The sequence below is a fragment of the Branchiostoma lanceolatum genome, chromosome 15 (genome assembly GCF_035083965.1).
Source record: "Branchiostoma lanceolatum isolate klBraLanc5 chromosome 15, klBraLanc5.hap2, whole genome shotgun sequence".
Lineage (NCBI taxonomy): Eukaryota > Metazoa > Chordata > Leptocardii > Amphioxiformes > Branchiostomatidae > Branchiostoma > Branchiostoma lanceolatum.
Window position 1 is genome coordinate 6,009,779 of NC_089736.1, and position 21,580 is coordinate 6,031,358.

Below are 21,580 nucleotides of genomic sequence, written 5' to 3' on the forward strand. Positions count from 1 at the left end.
ACTATATATTTCTCTTACAGGTAAGGGAAAGGCAATGATAATGTAGCAGCTATTTTTCTTGGCTATTTTATAGACTGAAATCGAATCAGTTTGATTATTACTTTCTATAAAACACTTGTTATTAATCAATGATTTGAAAAGTTTCAAGTCAGTTTACATAATGTACTACTGTACATTATGTAAACTTTGCTATGAGCCAGAAAATAAAGTTTGATAGCTACGTCGATGAAGATTAGACATCCAGGTAATAAGATACGCCAAAAAAGCAGTTACTCAAACAACTGGAAATGATTTTGGAAACGGTCAGATGTTTCAAGTAGCATCCACTACTTTTCGTCAGTGACTGTGAGCAAGATCAGTCGAACAGCAGGTTTATAACCACGAACTATGAATTGATATGCAAATAAAGAGAAGACAAATTTTTAGATAGTCCAATAGAAAGCAAATTAGACAGCTCAAGACAAGGTTGAAGTAAAAGGGGACAATAGCTAGCCTCCGTTGCAGACTCTGAAGCGGCTTTTTGGGGGGCTAAATAATACACTTTTTGCAGCCACCCCGTAACTATCAGCCACCCCGTAACCAGCAGCCGCTGGTTACGGGGTGGCTGATAGTTACGGGGTGGCTGCAAAAAGTGTATTATTTAGCCCCCCAAAAAGCCGCTTCAGAGTCTGCAACGGAGGCTAACAATAGCTCCTATTGTTTTAATATAGGAGCTAAAGCTGGTTTGCCCCCAAGGCTATGTCCCAAGTGCCAGACAGTTCCACCCTTAGCCCTCCTTTCCCGTTGAGGGTTGGATTGTATATCCTCTCATATATTGCCTCCTTCACTCCACGTTCGAACCAGTGGGGTTCACGGTCAAGGATATCAGTGGATTCTAGATTGAACGAGTGCCCCTGGTTGTGTTTTAGGTGGTGGAAAATGGCCGAAGAGTAGCGGTTAGCGCAATGTTCTTTGTACCTTTCATTTTCGGCTGGTCTCTCCGATATAAGTGTTGTTACAGTTGGGTTCTTCACATTTGAGTCTGTAGATGACATTGGCCTTGATGCCTTTGCGGGGTCGGTCTCTCCTAAAATATTGCAAAATGATTATTATTGATATTTCGTTTGTGTTTATGTGGAAGTGTTGGATAAGTACATGTATACAGCATTTGCATAAAGTACTCCATGAATGTGTGGTGTACTGTGTAATTAGAGAGTTCACCTAAAAGAATTTGCAACCAAATATATCCCTATCCCTATACATGTACATATACTGTATCACTCATATTGAAAACCTAGTGTTCAGTCTTAAGTTAATAGGCAAAGGCATATGCATGTCTTGATATTCAGTGCTACTTAAGAAACTTGCCATACATTGTACCTGTTACATTTGTTGTGCACTAAAATTTTGAATTGAAAATATATGCTGTGAAGTATGAAATTGCTACTAATATCGTAGCATGACAAAATCAATTTCCAGACTGAAACAAGGAGATGTGAAAGAAAGAAAATAAAGAATCTATTGTGTTGTATAGCATGATCTGTTTGAGCTTCCTGAACCCTTATTATGAGACTTCATAGCATAATGAATATGCAATAAAATGTCGATTGCATTATCAAATGTTTCATCTAATGCAACCAATCATTCAGTAGCTACCACATGCTGTTATATCTCAGCTGACAACTTGACAAATTTAAGTCATCAAATTATCACATTCCAAGTGCTGCAGTGATCTTTTATTCCGCTGTGGGGAGCCCTTGTCAGGCAGCTGGAAACGGCCACCCAGCTGTCTATGAAATTCAATCTTTGTTAAAGCACAGATTCGGAAGTTCTATTTGACTTCCTTGGTATAACAAGTGCTTTTAGAAATATAGTCACTTTAAAAGTAACCCGTAACAGCCTTTAGTCGGATCAAAACGATCCAAAAGTCTTTACGCTTTAAGATGAAATACGTCATCCAACTTGTCAGAGGAACATGGTCCAGTTTTGGCGCCAAAATCTGGGTGATGACGTCATATTACCCATAGTCCAATGCGCCCGCACTGCAGGATCAGAAGAAGACGGCATGGCGGCAGGGGCGAGGAGAGAACATCTCGTCGGAAATCCGTGCTTGGAGCCGCGCAACGTCCATTTTTTAGGGTGAGAACTATTTCACCTTGTTGTTTGTATATCTGTGGTCGTTTTTTGTGGAGATTTAGTGAAAATTGGACGTTATTTCGGGGAACAGTGAGGATGATATTCCGACGCGGCCTCGTGTAGAAATTTATCCTTCACTCAGGCAGTCTTGTCTTCCTCGAAAAACTCGAACACGTGCACATTTTTATGTACCGTCGGCCTCGTTCTATTCTTTAATATTTTACAGAGTAGTTGGTAAAACAATGACCTTTTCAGTGACATGAAGATAAAACATTTTCAAGCCGATAATTTCGTGTTTTTGCCATTTTTCTTATTCAGTTGTCTAGTTTTTTCCGGCCTGAAATTCGCGCCACGTGCGCCACGCTGGACTCCATTGTTCACCAAACCTCCCTCACTAACAAACTTCATTTCAATAAAAGAAATGCTACAGGAGATTACTCGTGTTGACCAGTTCTTGTGTCAAATACTTATAAAATGTTATTACAGAAGAAATATACACTTAGAATACTTAGTAAATTTTTATCGATATAAAATGGAAAACTTCTCAAATGCCGCCGCCAGGCTACCGGCAAAGCCGCGGCCCCACGTGCCCGGTCGGCAGCACAAAGGCCCCACCTGGGTCGTAGGCAAATATGTCACCCCCTCAAATTCACTAAGAGGGGGACGGGGGTGTAGTTCATGTTAAAGCTTGTTGTGTTGTTTTTCCTGTTAAAATGCACATTTCAGATAACCTTTGCATTGTTTCCCTGCTATATTTATTTTAAATGATTTCACTGCTTCATTTTATTACTTCTTTTGGCCACTATTTATTATCTTGTCAGTTCTAAAACTATAGCCACCAATTTGAAAGATTACTAAGTGACATTGATCATAAGTTTGCTACTGAAATTATAGTTCAAAGAAAAGGCTGAATAATTCTTCATGTTAATATCTACTACTAGACCCTTTTTTTATAATGAAATTACTGTGGCCTAATGTCCTTTGGAACTTAATTGTACACTTGAAGTAATGGCCCTGTGATTGTGACATTCATACGCCAAAAAATGTATTTTAAGGGGGGAAAAAACGTACATTTGTAATCCATTATGACTGATTTATCTAATTATATGACACTGAAGCAACATTTTATAATAGACAAGTGGCAAGATAAACCCGATATCAAGATTGATAAATTTTCTATGTCTGCAGGTTTTATTTATTCCCAGCTTCGTGTTTCCATGGCAGCTTGCCTGTTGTCTTGATATTTGGAGATGGTGATATTCTTAAGATTACGTATGCAAGCATTAAAGGCAACCCAAGCAATAATCGGATTGTGAAAGTCTATTTCTATACATAAGTTAAAACTACACTATCACAATGTATAGCAACGTCCATTATGCAAAAATACTACATCGTTGTGATGTGAGAGCTTACGAAAAATCGTTGACAGGGTTTTTGTAGGCTTGCGAAACTAAGGGAATCATCAAGCGGCACGTTTGTGTGGTTTTAATATGCTCAAAGTATTAGTAAATGTCAGTAGCAAAAACATTTCAACATTTTTTTGTCCCTATATTGCTTTGGTTGCCTGTAAATATTTAGGGGAAGTTGTTCAGGTGTGACAATGTTGTCTCTGTTCCTTTTTCTTCAAACTTTCTCTGGTCTTCTTGCAGATGTTCGTCCAACACAGCATTGCTGCCGACTCCAGCAGGACGTGTGTTTAACAGTTAAGTTCATTGTTCTGACTATATCTTCTTGTGATTTTCGCCTTGCTTTTCTAAGTTGATTGGGTGAGAGGCAAAAACCCTGAATACTATACAATAATGCATTCATGTTTGCGGTAACTGTGACTACTGTTGTTTGTCAAACGTTTTGTTTCTGGCCACTGAAATATCTTTCAATGAAGTGTTAAGCATTCGCTGCTTAACACTTTTTGTCTAACATTGAAGGCTGATGGTAATGAAGACATAGTATTCAGTACATAAAATGACCTGTGCTGTTGTCTCAGGAGTAAGAGGCCTGGAATTAGCTTTACTCACTACTGCTTGTTATCTTAGATTTCATTGTATATATATCGATTTGTAAATTGGGACTGCTTCTAGTTTTGCTGTAAATGCATTTAAGTTCGCTTGGTTTTTATTTCGCTGTAGGCAGAAAGTGGAGTATTTGCGGTAGTTTTAAGTTACCATAGTAGCGCTATAGTCATAGATGGAGAAAGTTTTACGATGGTTTTTAAGTTTACCGCAAATATTTCTGCATTTACTGTAATTGCAACTGTTTTTACATGTATCAATATGTTGAGGTATGACACTTTTCTCTGCTTTTCATTTAGTCAAAAACTGGCGACAACTGACAGCAACAGACTCCAGCCGATGCAGAAAAGAGTTTCTTCTGAAGAAGAACTGTGTTTGACAGTTAAGTTGTTCATCATTTATGTTGACTGTACACTCACTCTCTGTGCAATAGAATTACCTTCGGAGTTTCAGGCCTTGAAATACTGGGTGCATCAGTGTAAGTGCACCTAGATATTTTTGTATTCTATATTAGCCTTCGTTGCAGCGATTTCTCAACTTATCAGGTCCAGGTTCCTTGGCTGGGGGCCGTATCTGCTTGGGATCGTGTGACCGGACTGTGTTTTGTCGCTTTCAGCAAAGGCAGTCAGGGGTGATTAAGAAAGTCTTTCAAAGGGCCAATTATTTTAGCCGCGAGTAACTAATGTTATGTTGCACAAAGCGCACGTGAAGTGACGCATGCTTTCTGGCAAATGATTATCATGCCTTCAAAGTCATGTTGCAAATTTCTGAAATGTGGCCTGAGTTTTCTTTCTATTGCTGATATCTTATGTGAATTTAGTCGTTATAGCATAGAGATCTTAGTTTATTTTACGAAGAAGGAGACAACAAAGGGTCAGAGGTTAGATTATATTTGTTAGCGGCGTGAGTGGAGAAAGTATTGCAGCTTTCTCACACTTTTGTGAGACACGTTTCCTTGCACAAAAAGCACAGGATCATTATAGCAATTTAGTTGGATTTGCAAAGAAAAAAAATCTTGGCATTGTTGTAAGGGTCCTTTGGTGAATTCAAGAAGTTGATCCCTATTTATTATCCTAATGTTTGCCCTGAGTTGAGGCTTCAACGTATGGTAAATTCAAGCATAACAATTTAGTCTTTGATGAATTATGATACCCGCTTCTGGTGTGGAATGTTCCTTTGATCTGTTAAGAGTGTGAAATATTGGGAGTCTGTAAGAAAATTTTCATGACTATTTACCTAAAGTAGATTATGTTGAATCATTAAGTCCTGTTCATGATTGAAAAAATAAAACAGTTTGAACCATTTCAGCAAAGTAAGCCGTTTTACTTGTGAACATGAATGCTCCGTAACAGTTTAGTCTGTTTTTTTTCTGAACCTCCTCGCAAGGTAGTCTACAACGGTTCAGAATAGTCATCATGAATGCAAAAGCGTTACGAAACCGGTTCACATCCGTCTATGTGAGGTCATAGTTTGCGGCGTCAATTGGGCTTAAGAGTGGGAAGATTTCCCTGCACTGGTCATGGTTTATTATGGGAAGTTTGCACATCCATGGCAATTGGTGATGTGTTTTTTGATAAGGCCTTAGCTAGAAACGACAAAACGCAGCAGTCACAGGATCCCAGCCAAAAACCTGGACCCGATAAGTTGAAAAATTGCTAGTGGGAAGGACTGCAACGGAGGCTAACTCTACATTGTAATGGTTCTCATGTACACTTACAGAATATTCTTGAAATCCAAGTATCACAAAAAGCAATTATTTAACTTTTTGTTGTACTTTATTTGAAATATGGATTACGATTTGAAGTTTGCCCTCACGGCAGTCACGTCAAAGTAATGTTTTGCTGAAATTCAACTTTATTTTATGTAGTTCACCCAAATTTTTTTGGTTGGAAAATGAATTTGGGGCCCTGCCTTCGAAGCTTCATTTGTGAAATAACACTAGTGGGGAGGCACATAAAGCTGGTTTTCCACAGCCACCATTAGAAATGATCTAAATTGGCGTTGTTGCAAACTTCCGCTGGAATCTAAGCTCTGCGTATACCTCCTACATGCACTTATTATCTATTTTATCTCATGTATTTTTTGAAATGACTGTATGGTGTCAATTGAATCGTAACGCTGATTTCATTGATTGTAGCATTGTGTAATTTTCATAGCATATGTATCTGTCCATAAATGCCTCGAGAGTCGGTGAAATGTAAATGTTTCTGTAAAACTTGTTATGTACTACCACAATATACGTCAGCATTGAAGTTCACATATTGTACTCTACGCCATGTAGTACTATATCTATAACAGTTTTGGTTTTTGTTTCAGGAAATGTAAGACGGACGTTGTGCCAACTGCCGTATCTTCAGATGCTGTAGCAGTATACATGTGAAGACCTCAAGAAGACAGCTCTTAATTTGAAACTTTTCAGTACTTCCCTGGCTTCATAAAAATGTGACATGGTTTTGCCGTAAAACCACAAAATTATCTCTGTAAAGAAATGTGGCCTTGAATGAACTGTACTTGTCGGAATTTAGTTGTAATGGTTCGAACGCGTTTCACTATGCATAGATCATCTAATTTAAGTCGTCCTAAATTCATCGTAACAGCGGTGGAACATGATGTATTGCCTTCGATTTTGTCGGAATATAGATGTAATGTGATAACTCTTTTTTGAATCCTATAATTTATGTGGTAAATGTAAAAAGGCTTGCAATTTGGTACTCAGTGTAAAGATCTCTAGAATTTGCTTGTACTTGCAGGATTTTGAATGTATTTGTTGAAATAAAGACTTTTGATTGATAAATGAACTAGGCTGGTTTCTATGTTTATAGGAATTGCTATTCCTGTAAACATGACCAGTGTAGTTCATGTTGAAGCTTGTTGGGTTTTTTTCCCTGTTAAATCACACATTTAAAATGACCTTCACTACCAAAAATGTATTTTCTTAACAAGAGAAATAATCAATTTGATAAAAACAAGAAATTTGTAAAAAGTTTCTGAGAAACAGTGTCTTAATAGAATTTGGAAATTTTTATTTATTCTTGAAATTGTTAATATAATATTTTGGGAGTGTTTGTTTTCCTGGTATATTTATTTTAAATGATTTCACTGGTTCATTTTATTACACATAAGGTCACGCCAATTTATTATCTGGTCAGTTGTAAAAGTAGCCACCAATTTGAAAGGTTATTAAGGCTGCCACATACTTAAGGAGCATTAATCATAAATTTGGTAGTGAAATTATAGTTAAAAGAAAGGTGAATAACTCTTCATGTTAATATGTAGACCTTTATGAAAAAATTAAATTGGTGTGGCCTAATGTTGTTTGAACTTGTAGACTTGAAGTACTGGTCCAGTTGTGCATAAACATAAAAAGTTTTTAGACTATTAAAGCATAGAATTGAGTTTTTGTTGGAAACTTAAGCAAATTCTGTGCACAAGTGTGACGGGTTATATATGGAAGCAGTAGATAGCTAACAATATGAAAAGTAAGGAGTGAAGAGAATTTCATATTGTAAGTTATGTACTGCTAGTAGTATTTGATAAGTTATTAATAATCTGAAGTATTTATAGAAACATGTTAAGCCTTGGTAAAAGAAACTGAATGGTTATTCCGTGAGTAATTGGTCATGTAGAAAGAAACTTCTGAGTTATTGAGAGTACTATTCAGTTTCTACATGTTTCTATAAATTGTTGCTGATTATTAATATAACTGACTACTACTAGCAGTAAATAACTTACAATCTGAAAAGTTGTCTTAACACATTACTGGTAATATTGGCTCTCTATTGCTACTACATATAACCCGCTAGACTTGCGTGCATATATAGGCTTGCACGATTTGCTAAAGTTTGGAACTTCCCAAAAGTTATGCACAACTGAAATTACTTCAAGTATAGAATTAAGTTTCAAACGACATTAGGGCACAGCAATTAAGTGAGAAAAAAAGGTTTCGTAGACATGAACATGAAGAATTATTCAGCCTTTTCTTTGAACTATAATTTCAGTAGCAAACTTATGATCAATGTCACTTAGTAATCTTTCAAATTGGTGGCTATAGCTTTAGAACTGACAAGATAATAAATAGTGGCCAAAAGAAGTAATAAAATGAAGCAGTGAAATCATTTAAAATAAATATAGCAGGGAAACAATGCAAAGGTTATCTGAAATGTGCATTTTAACAGGAAAAACAACACAACAAGCTTTAACATGAACTACACCCCCGTCCCCCTCTTAGTGAATTTGAGGGGGTGACATATTTGCCTACGACCCAGGTGGGGCCTTTGTGCTGCCGACCGGGCACGTGGGGCCGCGGCTTTGTCGGTAGCCTGGCGGCGGCATTTGAGAAGTTTTCCATTTTATATCGATAAAAAAAATTTACTAAGTATTCTAAGTGTATATTTCTTCTGTAATAACATTTTATAAGTATTTGACACAAGAACTGGTCAACACGAGTAATCTCCTGTAGCATTTCTTTTATTGAAATGAAGTTTGTTAGTGAGGGGTTGGGGAGTGGAGTGAGGGGTTGGGGAGTGGAGTGAGGGGTTGGGGAGTGGAGTGAGGGGTTGGGGAGTGGAGTGAGGGGTTGGGGAGTGGAGTGAGGGGTTGGGGAGTGGAGTGAGGGGTTGGGGAGTGGAGTGAGGGGTTGGGGAGTGGAGTGAGGGGTTGGGGAGTGGAGTGAGGGGTTGGGGAGTGGAGTGAGGGGTTGGGGAGGGAGTGAGGGGTTGGGAGGGGAGTGAGGGGTTGGGAGGGGAGTGAGGGGTTGGGAGGGGAGTGAGGGGTTGGGAGGGGAGTGAGGGGTTGGGAGGGGAGTGAGGGGTTGGGAGGGGAGTGAGGGGTTGGGAGGGGAGTGAGGGGTTGGGATTGGAGTGAGGGGTTGGGGATTGGAGTGAGGGGTTGGGGATTGGAGTGGAGGTTGGGATTGGAGTGAGGGGTTGGGGATTGGAGTGAGGGGTTGGGGATTGGAGTGGGGGTTGGGATTGGAGTGAGGGGTTGGGGAGTGGAGTGAGGGGTTGGGGAGTGGAGTGAGGGGTTGGGGAGTGGAGTGAGGGGTTGGGGAGTGGAGTGAGGGGTTGGGGAGTGGAGTGAGGGGTTGGGGAGTGGAGTGAGGGGTTGGGGAGTGGAGTGAGGGGTTGGGGATTGGAGTGAGGGGTTGGGGATTGGAGTGAGGGGTTGGGGATTGGAGTGAGGGGTTGGGGATTGGAGTGAGGGGTTGGGATTGGAGTGAGGGTTGGGATTGGAGTGAGGGGTTGGGATTGGAGTGAGGGGTTGGGATTGGAGTGAGGGGTTGAGGGTTGGAGTGAGGGGTTGAGGGTTGGAGTGAGGGGTTGCGGGGATTGGAGTGAGGGTTGAGGATTGAAGTGAGGGGTTGCGGGGGATGGATGGAGGGGGATGTATGGAAGGGAGGTGGAGGTTAATGAAAGACTCGACACACTTTAACATGAACTACGCTGGTCCATAAGTATGTAAAACCCAACAATCCTCCTAAATCATCTCCTTCCATATAACAAAAGGGTTTATGATCCAGTCTTAAGATTTAAATAACACTTCTGTCTGGTCAAAAACCGATCCAAAGTCTCTAGTGCCATATAGTTTCTGAACAAGTAACTTAGTAAGTATCCTTGCTCAAACTATGCGCCACCGTTGACATTGTTTGGGGATGGTAGATGGTTTTGATAGAAGTGTTCTTTAGTCTTCACACTTGATCAAGTACTCTCATGTTACAGCAGAAGGACACAATTCAGATGAATTCCTGGCTTCTGCACATTCCTACAAACATATGCTTACCAGCCTAGTTCATTTATCATCATTTAACTTTTTGCCTTTTTCTTCTTCAAGTAAAATCTTTGCAAATAAACAATATCATACAGTCTCGGTACACAACATCAGCTTAGTCTAACAATATTGCTAACAATAATACTTTTAGATTGCTACATGGTTTGTCGTGTGCATTTGTAGCACAAATATCAAAGATTCTAGCACAACAGTTCTTCAACATTACAGAAAGTTGACAGTCTCGGTAAACAACATCAGCTAAGCCCAACAATATTGACAACAATACTTTCGAAATTACTCCAAAGTTTGTTGTATGCATTCGTAGCACAAATATCACTGAATTATTCAAAGATTCTAGCACAACAATTCTTCAACATTACACAAAGTTGACGGTCTTGCTACACAAGATTAGCTTAGCTTAACAATATTGAGAACAGTACTTTCAAAATTACTACAAAGTTCGTCGTGTGCATTGGCGTAGCACAAACATCAATGATTCTAGCATAACAGTTCTTCAACATTACACAAAGTTGACGGTCTTGCTACACAAGATCAGCTTAGCCCAACATAATTGTTAAAAATAACTTTCAAATTGCTACATAATTTGTCGTGTGCATTCATACAATTCTATGTTGCAATCAGCACAAATATCAAAGATTCTAGCACAACAATTCTCCATCATTACACGAAGTTAATGGTCTCGGTACACAAAATTGCCTTTACCTAACAATAATGATAACAATCATACTTTCAAATGGCTACACAATTTTTCGTGTGCATTCGTACACTGCTATGATGACAACAGTACAACTATCAAAGATTTACGCAACAATTCTGCAACTTTACACAAAGTTAATGGTCTCGGTACACAAAATCAAGTTCATCTAGAAAAACAAGCTTTTCTTGTCGAGTATTCTAGTACAGTTATACAATGCTATCATGTGAAACATGTACTCGACAATAGCCTCTTTATCTGGAACGTCAACAATCTCGATCTAGACATACAGCATTTTGTACATTGCTAAAAAAAGGCTGGCAGACTCATACGTTCAAAGTTTTCTTTACAAATCTATTGACGATAGTAAGTTAACATTTTATAGAAACATCAAAACAGAATACTCAATGGAAAACGTATCTCTCCAACAAAGATTTTGACCAACAGATCAGCTGTGTGTAACATACGAATAAGCGCACACCCACTAGATATAAAAAGCTGCCTGCTCACGAGAAAATGTGTCTACTAAGTTTTGTGCAATGAACGCAGTGGAAAATGAAATACATTTTATTTGCCAATGTCCCCTTTACAATACCGAAATAAACAAATTATATAAAACAGCTTCCATAAAATCTCCTGCCTTTCACCATTGGAATTATTTACACAAATCCATCTTTCTACAAGAATCAACCTACCCACTTAGGATAAAAAACGTGGGTCACTTCATTTTCCACTGCCTTCAAAGAAAGAAGTCAAACCCAACCAGTCAATCATAGAACTTCCACAGTAGACCAGATAACTTTTTCGATTTCCATGTGCATTTGAGCATGAACTTGCAATAAAGATATTATCATGTGAATGATAAAAAACACTCATAATGTAAATAAAGTCTTTGACTTGACTTGACATATCATGACTTGTATCTCCGGTCGCAGCAAAGTCTCAGGCTGGAGGCAGGTCATCTCCAGAAGAAGCTCTTCTCTGCATCCCATCGGCTGGAGTCTGTTGCTGTCGCCCCTCTGGATACATTTGACTAAATGAAAAGAAAAAAGTGTCATACCACAACATATTGATAAATGCAAAAACGGTAACCGTTACAATTATAACGTGGGGTCCCATAACTTCAACAGTACCATAACTTCAAACGGGTTTTGCTTTGTCTTATTATGCAGAAGAGAGACATTGTATGTTTCTATCCGCTAGTGTGCTGAATAAAAACGCCGACAACCCAACTTCATGGATATAGCAGACGTCTGAATAAAACACGAATTTCTGTACACGGACTTTTGTGCCACCAGGAAAATTTGGCTATATAACAATGGCTACATTCGATGCAAGGTCATTGCGTAATGGCAAGTCTTACATAAAGAACAGTCAACAATCGTAAGGCAAACTTTCTTGTTTTACACGAGGCATAAAGCCATACAAAACACACAAGAAACGTAGAGGTGTTTGTTAGTTTATGTCGCGATTAAACTTGTCTTAAATAACGATATAACCGCGGCTTCGAACGCCCTCCCCCCTTTACGTTGACCACGATTTGAATGTGATGCAGCTACAGTGTTCACATTTCACGGTCCCCCTGTCTAAATCAAGTACTAGCTAGAGGCTCCAAAACGGCAATTAATCTTATCAATCGACGTCGGATAAACTTGCATTTCATAAGTTCCCGTTGGCAGGCTTGCACATGGTTCCACAAGCAAACGCATTGGTGTTGCAAACATGTAACCTAACCACGCATGTGACAACACACAAACTTTAACTTAAAGGTATTTGTATGCCGAAGTTACGGTACCCTAATTAGAATGGAACAATATGGAACGCTATATTCATAACATTTTTCTGGTTTTACCGACTGTAAATCATGCATGGACGATGTAAAATCAACTCGACAACGGAAAATCCTTAAGCACGACTATCATTCGTCAAAAAGCAACACTTTTCAGACGACACTGGTACAATGCGATGTCAAACTTATAAATATACGTTTCAAGTTATAGGACCCCTGTTAAGTTAAGCAACTGAAAATAATCTTTATTTACAAAGGAACGATTCAATCTAAAACGAAAAGCAGTAGTGAGTAAAGTTGATTCCAGCTCTCTGATAAAAGAAATTCTGTACAGTCGACTTAGAAAAGCAAGTCCAATTACTTCAGTTGGCAAACAGTTCTATTTCTGCATACAGGGAACTTTAAAAGCATAAATTTAAAGAAGATATAGCCTGGACAATGAACAACTGAACTGTTTAACACGTGTCTTCCAGGAAGAGACTCTTCCTCGCACTGGTGTTAACTGCAGGCTGGAGTCGGCAGCAATGCTGTGTTGGACGGCAATCTGCAACAAGACCAGAGAAGGTTTCAAGAAAAAGCTACACAGAGACAACATTAAATATTGTCACACCTGTCAACCATGCTATCATCATTTGTTTGGGTCAACCGCTGGTAAGGGAAATAAAATTTTGATCTGACATCTGTACAATAGCGACCCCTAGCGCACTGATAATGTAACAAGATGTTACTATTCAAAAACGTGCCCAAAATATCCTAGCTATTGACATCTAAAACTATGACCTCATGTACCCAGATGTATGACGTCGATGTGAAGTGGTTCCGCAATGCCAATTCTGCAAAACCGTTGTAGATTACCTCGCGAGGAGGTTCGGAATAAAACAGAATGAAACCGTTTCAGCGTTCATGTTCACAAGTAAAATGGTTTACTTTGCTGAAACTGCTCACCATTTTACTTTTTCAATCACGAGCGGGGGCCAAAGTGATTCAACTTTGAAACATAATCTACTTTAGGCAAATAGTCATGCAAATTTTCTTACAGTTACAGACTTCCAATATTTAACACTCAGATTAAAGGGACATTCCACTCCAGCGGGTATCATAATTCATCAGAGACTAAACTGTGTTAGAAATATCCTTGAATCCAGCTTGTTCTGTCAAATTTACAATACGTTGAATCCTGAACTCAGGGCAAACATGATCAAAATTCAACTTCTTTAATTCCCTAGAGGACCCTTCCAACAATGCCAAGAGTTCAATGCTTTTTTATTCAGTACCAAAATCTCTGTATCAGGGGTGGCAAATTTTAAGGTTTCATACGACTTTTACGTGACATGACCGACAAATTCAAGATGGCGGACTCGGGATAACCAGTTCTTCGTACGATATCTTGGCTTTTAAGACCTTAATAATTACGTATCCCATCTGGCTAAACTCTAAAAATCTCAAGCTGCACGAAATTAAGACTGAATAAACCAACTAGGAGGACCAGACAAAGCTAGATTCGGTGCTAGCGCGATGGCCAACAAATGAGTAAGGATGGTATGTATTCCGCGTAATGGATCGTATGTATTTAGGTACACAGCACAATTTGCATGAAAACAAAATTCAGCTGCATTAGCAAGAAACCCTGCCAAAACCTGATTATGTCTTGGATAGGTAAAGACCGAATCACACAACGAAGTTCACACAACGAAGTTCACATCAATCCATCCAGAGGTTATAGAGTTCTACAGAACTTGTAAATACTGCATTTCAAACATGGAGGAAGACGAAACACATTTTATTTCCCCTTCTGCAATCAAGAAAGAAAAGCGCTGTTTAAAGAGCCCACCAAATTCCAACCAAACTTCTCCATGTTTACAGACCAAAAGAAAACTACATCTCCTCTTAACATCACGAAACCCACACATTACAGAAAAAGTGGGATCTTTTGTCTTCCACTGTCTCGGAAAAAGAAGTAGTCAAACCCAAATAAGATATATAGAATAGTCACATGCTATATTGTTACCCATTGTTTGTCCGTCCTTTCATGTTACATGTCCTTGCCCGTAGGCTAATTGGAAGTACTTGCAATTAGCCTACGGGCAAGAACCTGCAATAAACTTATGTTTCAATAATGATGTTCAAGGTAGCAGAGCACAGTTTCCAGCCTTAGATAATAATGAGCTGCAAAGTGACGTGGATGAAACCATAGTAACGTTAGGGTAAAAGCAGACTTATTCATATCATAAAAACGTACTGTCGTACAGTAAAGTTTGTGCCTCGCCTCACAAAACATCTTAACATGTGATTCAAGATTTAGGCCGCACCATTTCTTTCATGCTTGATCACGGATTCCGGGAGTGGCATTTGAATACTGTGTGCTGCTACCTTGACTTAACACTACCAAACACTTACTATTTAATTTTTGAAAAAAATTCAATTCTATCTTGACTTACTATCTACTAATTGTGATGTTCCCACAAAATATACACAAATCATCAAATAAGTATAGAGGTCAAGTATACATTAAAACATACAGTCAAACCTGCCCAAGGCGACCACCCGGCGGACCGAGCAAAAACGGTCGCGATGGACAGGTGGTCGCCATGAAGAGGATTCCACTCATGATGTTTCCAGGTCGAGGTTTTCAATACAGTACGTAAATGGATGAAAAATTAGTGAATTTAGACAACATGACTCCCACCAGGTTCAATTCTCATTGACAGAAAGATCCTTCAAAAATTACATTTTCCGTTATCGTCGTAATAATTGTATACCGCTACATCGTGTATAAATTTTTGTCATAATTTTGACTACAAAACAATGGTTGCCTCGATGATCGCAGCGCCCTCCCGCATTCACACGTTACATTAAATAGTACACACACACACACACGCGCACATCATCGAAGTTTTAAGGCCTAAGACAAATCCCTAGAAAACACCTGCTGACCCAAGCCTTTTTTGGGGCGCCGACCGCTGGATAAAAGGGGCAAAAAGTTTTCGATCTGACAGCTAAAGATGAAAACGGAACGGTGTGATTTCGTCGCGCCGCGCCGCATCGAAAGGTAAGTCAGTGCAGCAGAACGCACACCGTCCAATAAAGGTTTGTGAGATTCATGGAAATAAAAAGAAAATAAGAATATTAATTTTGATTAATAACTAGAGTATTCCTAAATGTTCATACACAAAAGCAACGTGTTTTAGAAAGGTCAGCTGTACGCCAAATCCGGGCCGCGCCAAAATCCAAGATGGCGTCGGGACCAAGGAACAATATTTATCGCCCGATGTTTTGCCCGCCGCGAAGTCATTTTTCGGCGGAATTTAGTAAGACCCAGACACATTTTTGTTGAAAATACAAGAAATAGATAGTAGTTTCTGCGAAATCTGACTTTTTGACGCCATGCACTACGTATTCGTTTTGAAAATTGAGTTTAAACCGAACTGAGTTTGCGGTAAACTATAAGATTACGATAGGCACAACAACATCACAAACATTTGTCTTTACAATATTTATAGGGGGAACGTTTTATTAAAACACTTCATGGAGGAATCGATGCTATAAAATTGCTATTCCATGTATTTTTGTCCTTATTTTTGTCCTTCAAAGTCTTGAAAACATTTCCGTGAAATCCGACAGCAAAATGATCCTATGTCACCACACGCTTGAAAATTAGGCGGCCGCCATGGGCAGGGATTGTGCTCTGTGCGGTCCCAATTCGTGGCGGTCGCGGTCGCGTTGGACAGGTGGTCGCCTTGGGCAGGCAGCTTAATGCTTGTGCCTATGGGGAAAATATTCGGGACCGAGAAAAAGCGGTCGCCATGGCCAGGTGGTCGCGTTGAAAAGGTGGTCGCCTAGGCAGGTTTGACTGTATTCATGTTCCTTAATATTCTCGTCACATCATAAAATCAATGTATACGAGGAATAGTCTAAATGTTGCTGTACAATATACGGTACCCGATAAGTGAAACTGAGCAAAACACGGTACACAATAACTTCTTCTTCTTCTTAATGCCCACAGTCAATTTGCTAACTATTATGGCATGACGTTTCGAGAGCGCAGCTGGCTTAAATGACTGGTTGTGTTTCGAGCCCCCCTAAACATCCTTATTCGTATCTACCAAGTAGCGTTATAAGTCCATGATCCAAAACTAATAGTCCAGATTTCGTGCCATGGTCAGTCAACATGGTCAGCCAACATGGTCAGTGTCACAGAAAACATCAACGTACTGATTAAGTAGTGTTTAACAGTTCAGCAAGGTAATTGGCAAAGGTATCGTTACCAACAATATGATCTCCACAAAGAAATTGTGAAACACTCACCGGGACGTCTCTTCTAAGAGCAGGTTTTCTTCAATGTTCCTCCCTGTGGCAATAAAACAGTCACAGTAAGTAACAAGTATCATCAGTTGTCAAGTCATTTCAAATGTTAGCCTTTGTGATGTTATATATTGAAGCAGAATTTCAACAGCTATTTCTAGAATAATAGTAACCCCCTTTATGGAACACATTAGTTGTACCTCGGCAACCAAAGCAATATTAGCCAATTTAGGGCGACCGAAAATGGAAATAAAACAAGAGCTTTTAAAAAAAGCTGGCGTTTCGGCTACGTTTATAAGTGTGAATTGTCTTTTCCCTTTACTTGAAGTAAAATCTGCCAGAGGAAGTCACTCAAGGGCTGTTCAGTCTATAAGAAAAATTGTCATTTTGGGAAATGAGTACTGTTTTAATAGAGAAAGGCAGATTGGGGAAAGCAATTTTGAAGTTACGTCACTTAACTTAAGTGCTTTTGAAAAAGCTGGTCTTGGCCTACAACTTGTGCTTATTTGTAAAATGTATAATAGGCTTATTATAAAAGCTATCAATGTAATTATGTACATGGCACGCAATAAAACATAAAATTTGAAAAAGCACCATTGAATCATCAGCACTATGGTAATTAAGTGAAATAGAAGTTCATAACAGCTAAGGTTCTATCTAAAATGACTACCAAATGTCAAACAAATCAACAGCTACCTCATCCGTATTATTCTGGTTTCCGCATTTACAACATTTCTTCCTTATTTTCCTGGGTAATTTTGCTAAAATTCATGAAAATTCCCATAGTTTTGTGCCGAGGGGCGCCACTTTCCACGTCCGTGTTGTCTGAATGAAGTCGATACTGAACAATGGAGCATTTGCTACTGTAACAAAGAATCGCTGTTTTGCAAACAACATCAAGAGCCTCTGTTTACATCGGGGATAGAAGTTTAGTGGCGAGTGTTTTGCAAGAATCATCTTACCGCGCATAGGAGCCGCTGCACGGTATTTTCCATTACAATGAACAGAAAAATTCGAATGCCGGGTTTGGAATCTATGAAGTCCTGTTCATAAGACAAAGGCCTTGTATATATTAAATGAATATTTAAAAATAACAAATATAAAATATTTCTTTATTTATTAATGAAAAAAATGATATTCATAAATATGATATTGATAGATTAATATAATATCAATATATATTTTTGATATTCAATATCTAAAAAGAAAAAAAAAATTCATGCACGGACACGAACCCGGATCTTCTGGGTCCGAAGTGCTTCGCGTTGCCAGATCGGCCAAGCTGCGGTACGTATTTACTTGCTTTGGACGTAATGCTATAACCTCACTATATGGTATCATTTATGCCGATTTTTGCTCGTTTTCTTGACGAAATCATTTTTTTTCTTCTGCAATCTTGTGGAATAGATGTAATATGGTCATTTTTCAGGATATCAAAGTCCGAAACCACAATGCAATGATATTTCCGAACAGTTGTAGCAGTTACATGCGGTCGCCGTCCTGTGTCACATGCAAATCTAGCGTGCCTGCCTTTTCGTGCTCTCTTGCCATATAAGGCAACGGCTATACAAGGATTTGAGAACGTATTGCCATATAAGGTCTTATTGTGTGCGACACAGTGTTGAACCAAGCTTCCCTGGTCCTTGCTTGAAGGTAAAAGCCAGGACAATGCGTTCCGGCGCGCATGCGCCGAAACGCAAAAATGCTGAAATCTTCATAGTAGTGACATCTACTCACTGTTTAGCACATTTGCATAATAACTTCATAAAATGCTTCAAAAACAAATTTGTTTTACTTCTCACAGCTCACAACTTCAAACTTAAATTTTGAGTGCTCAACACCACTCAACTTCTTCACCTCAAAGCACAACCTTGCAGCAACTTATAACACATCTCTCCAATACGCATTGAATGCCATAAGCTTTTTTCCTGTCCACCAGACATTTTGGCGGGAAGAACGCCCACGTGCGCGTTTATACTGGTGGCGGTACAGCCGGACCACGGCACGTGGACATATTATAAAACAAAGTTAACACATTTTGTCGCATTTTTTCTGCCACATATATTTTATCAACTCATACCATTCCTACGTGACTCGCTACATAAATATAAACGTTAGTTACGCACGGAATAAAGTGCAAAATATCCTAACCAAACCGGGAAGACATAGACATTTGTAAAGCCTGTCTTCTCTTGGAGTTGCCGCTCCAAAAATAGCGACGCTTGCCCGGGAATTACGGCCTTGTTTCAATTAAAAATAACACTAAATCACAAGGAATTCCATCGACGAAACAGAATTTGTTTTACCTCCAGTAAAGGAGTTTTCCAGCCATACGCGGTCCGACGTTCCCTCCAACATTTCCGCCAGTTCGTCAGCTTCCCCGAGGCTGCAATTACAGAAAAAAGGCCAATTTCTTCGTCCAAAACTATGAGAAACGGTCGTTAAATCCGCAAGACTAAAACACAAGCCACGCTCTCCCCTCCACGCCGCGTTTTGGCGGGAAAACTGAGGAGTGACGTCACGTACATTCCAACAGGTGTGGCGGCCACGTGGAGGGAAACAAAGGACACTTTTCTTTCAGTTTTTCTGCTACTAATATCAACTCATACTTGCTATAATTTTCACACAACTCGCCAAATATATGCAACGTTATTTACGCACACAATAAAGAGCAAAATATTTAACCAAATACGAAAAAAATAGACATTTGTAAAGTTATCGTAAAGACAACATTTTCCGCTCAGGATTCAGAGAAATACACCAAATTACACCAAAATTTCAAATTTTAATCTCATGTGGAGGAAACAGTTTGTTGTTTTACCTTGTAAGAACGAGTGTCTTCACCACGCCGTCTGTTCAACACGCTAGCCTCGCCATTTTGTCGTCTCTCCGAAACGCAACAAGTAAAGAAGGCCCCCATTCCTCCCGAAACTCCTTGAAACGCACCGAAAACCGCCACGACAATATTTCAGCAGTTACTACACACATTGAAGGAACAAACTTGAGAATAAAAGGATTGGAATTGTCCCGAGAAGTTACAAAAAAATCCATCCGAAACTTCTCTGCACATGCAGGATCCATGCACACACGCCTGAGCTGAACGAACTGAACCGGACTGTGCCAACTGTGATCTCCACACGGGGGTGCAAAACCACCTATTTTGGTTGTTTGTTTGTCGGTATGTTGGTATGTTTTCTCCTCGACTAACCCGGACCGCCACCATCTTATCAGCAGGAAAAGGCCCCACCTCAAAAATGACGACGCTCGCCCCCACGAATACGGACTTGTTCTGCCATGGGAAACCCAGCGATTACATGCAATAGCGTCTCACACAGCCAAGTCTCAAGTGAGTCCAACCAGAATCAACGTTCGAATGCTGGCGGGCCGGAACTAGCCTCACCTAGTTTCCATCAGTTTCTGTGGGGACTGTGGCAACACAACCGTGAAGACACACGAGCACGTCGGTACAAATGAGGAGGTGACACACGTCGCTATATGTACCACCGCCTTTCCTTGTAAGCAACGTCTGTGGTTTAGACACGTTCACACTTTAAAAACGTTATAAACGGTGAAATAAAGTTTCTATGAGTTTCTCACTCAAGGTGCATACTTAAGGGTGTCTGCACGCGTTTTTCCTTTGGACCTAGCTTGCCTACATAAAAATTTCACCAACTTTTTTCAAAGTTTACACGAACATTTTTCTGAAGACCAGAATAACAGATTCCAAGACATGAATTGTGGGAAAAGGGTGGGGGTCAGGCGCTGATTAAGTAATTAATCAGCTGCAAATTTAATTACCTACAATATCAATCAACAACGTAAGGTTCGTTCCCCGGGGGATTTGAATTTGGAAAATTGTTCCCTCTTTGGGATCCTCAAGATTGTATTTTCCTTGGACATTATCGATGAGTGGAGTAAGGGATACCTCAGACATTTTTACTGTCAATTACAATAGACCGATCTTGACTGTCAATCACAATTAGTAGTTCAACCAATAAGAGCGTGGCAATTAGCTATTCGACCAATGAAAGCGTGGCAATAGTTAGCTGTTCGACCAATGAGAATAGCTGCAAATCCGTAAAATATTTGCATCCCTACGCAACTTTTTATTTTGCTTTTGGCCATGTTGATTTGATTATTAATATATGGATGACATCTTCTTCGACTTTTGAAATTGGCTTTGGCATTCGATGACATAAATATCCCTTTCCTAAAATATTTTCTGCAGTATTTTATCATTTTGCAGCTGCTTTGTACGATAAACATATAATCAAATCAACTCTTGAGCCCAAAGCTCGTCATGCACAACCCTGAGTCGACTCTGAACTTGTGTGTAAATCGGAACATAATTGAATGGGCGATTTCTACACTCGTGCACATGTGTCAAACCTCCGTTAACATATAATAGGTCAGACCAATGAGGTTTTGGTCAGACGTAACGTCATTACTGTTCACGTATTCAACCGTTTTTGATCAACTTTTTTTCATTGTGTAACTCTCTTCACAAAGAACGTATCAAGTTGTCCTGGTGGGAAAGAAACATGAATACGTCATTATCAAACGACAGTCACCGGCCACCGGCCCTCACCTACAAGTGACCAAAGAATGCACAATCCTATTTGACCAAAGTACGTGGCTTATATGACCTAGAACCCTGGACTGGTTACTTTAGTTCAGATCAGCGTTTATTTCTGAACTTTAAGCCCGGCCTTTTAATGACCTGATAAAAGTTTGCAAAGACTGATAAGAGAACAATTGTTTACCAAATGCCTTGAACGTTGTAACTGGCCAACTTGTCTCAATAAGATGTTTTAAAATCGCCGGGCAAAAGAGTCTACGCTGAGGGCGACTTAAAAATCTTTCTACTTATTGTTTGTTATGAAT

At 39.5% G+C, this 21,580-nt stretch overlaps 2 long non-coding RNA genes across 2 annotated transcripts; one reads left to right on the plus strand and one right to left on the minus strand.

Moving 5' to 3' along the window:
• Positions 1-1,983: 1,983 nt before the first annotated feature.
• On the plus strand, positions 1,984-6,918 carry LOC136420367 (uncharacterized). Its single transcript, XR_010753190.1, has 4 exons — positions 1,984-2,118; positions 3,765-3,817; positions 4,424-4,505; positions 6,441-6,918. It is a non-coding gene; the product is annotated as an uncharacterized lncRNA (long non-coding RNA).
• A 2,304-nt stretch (positions 6,919-9,222) lies between these two features.
• LOC136449304 (uncharacterized) lies at positions 9,223-20,906 on the minus strand. The gene is made up of 5 exons (XR_010758010.1): positions 19,518-20,906; positions 19,003-19,082; positions 16,700-16,742; positions 12,847-12,938; positions 9,223-11,638 (listed from the first exon to the last, which is right to left on the minus strand). It is a non-coding gene; the product is annotated as an uncharacterized lncRNA (long non-coding RNA).
• Between the last annotated feature and the right edge of the window lie 674 nt (positions 20,907-21,580).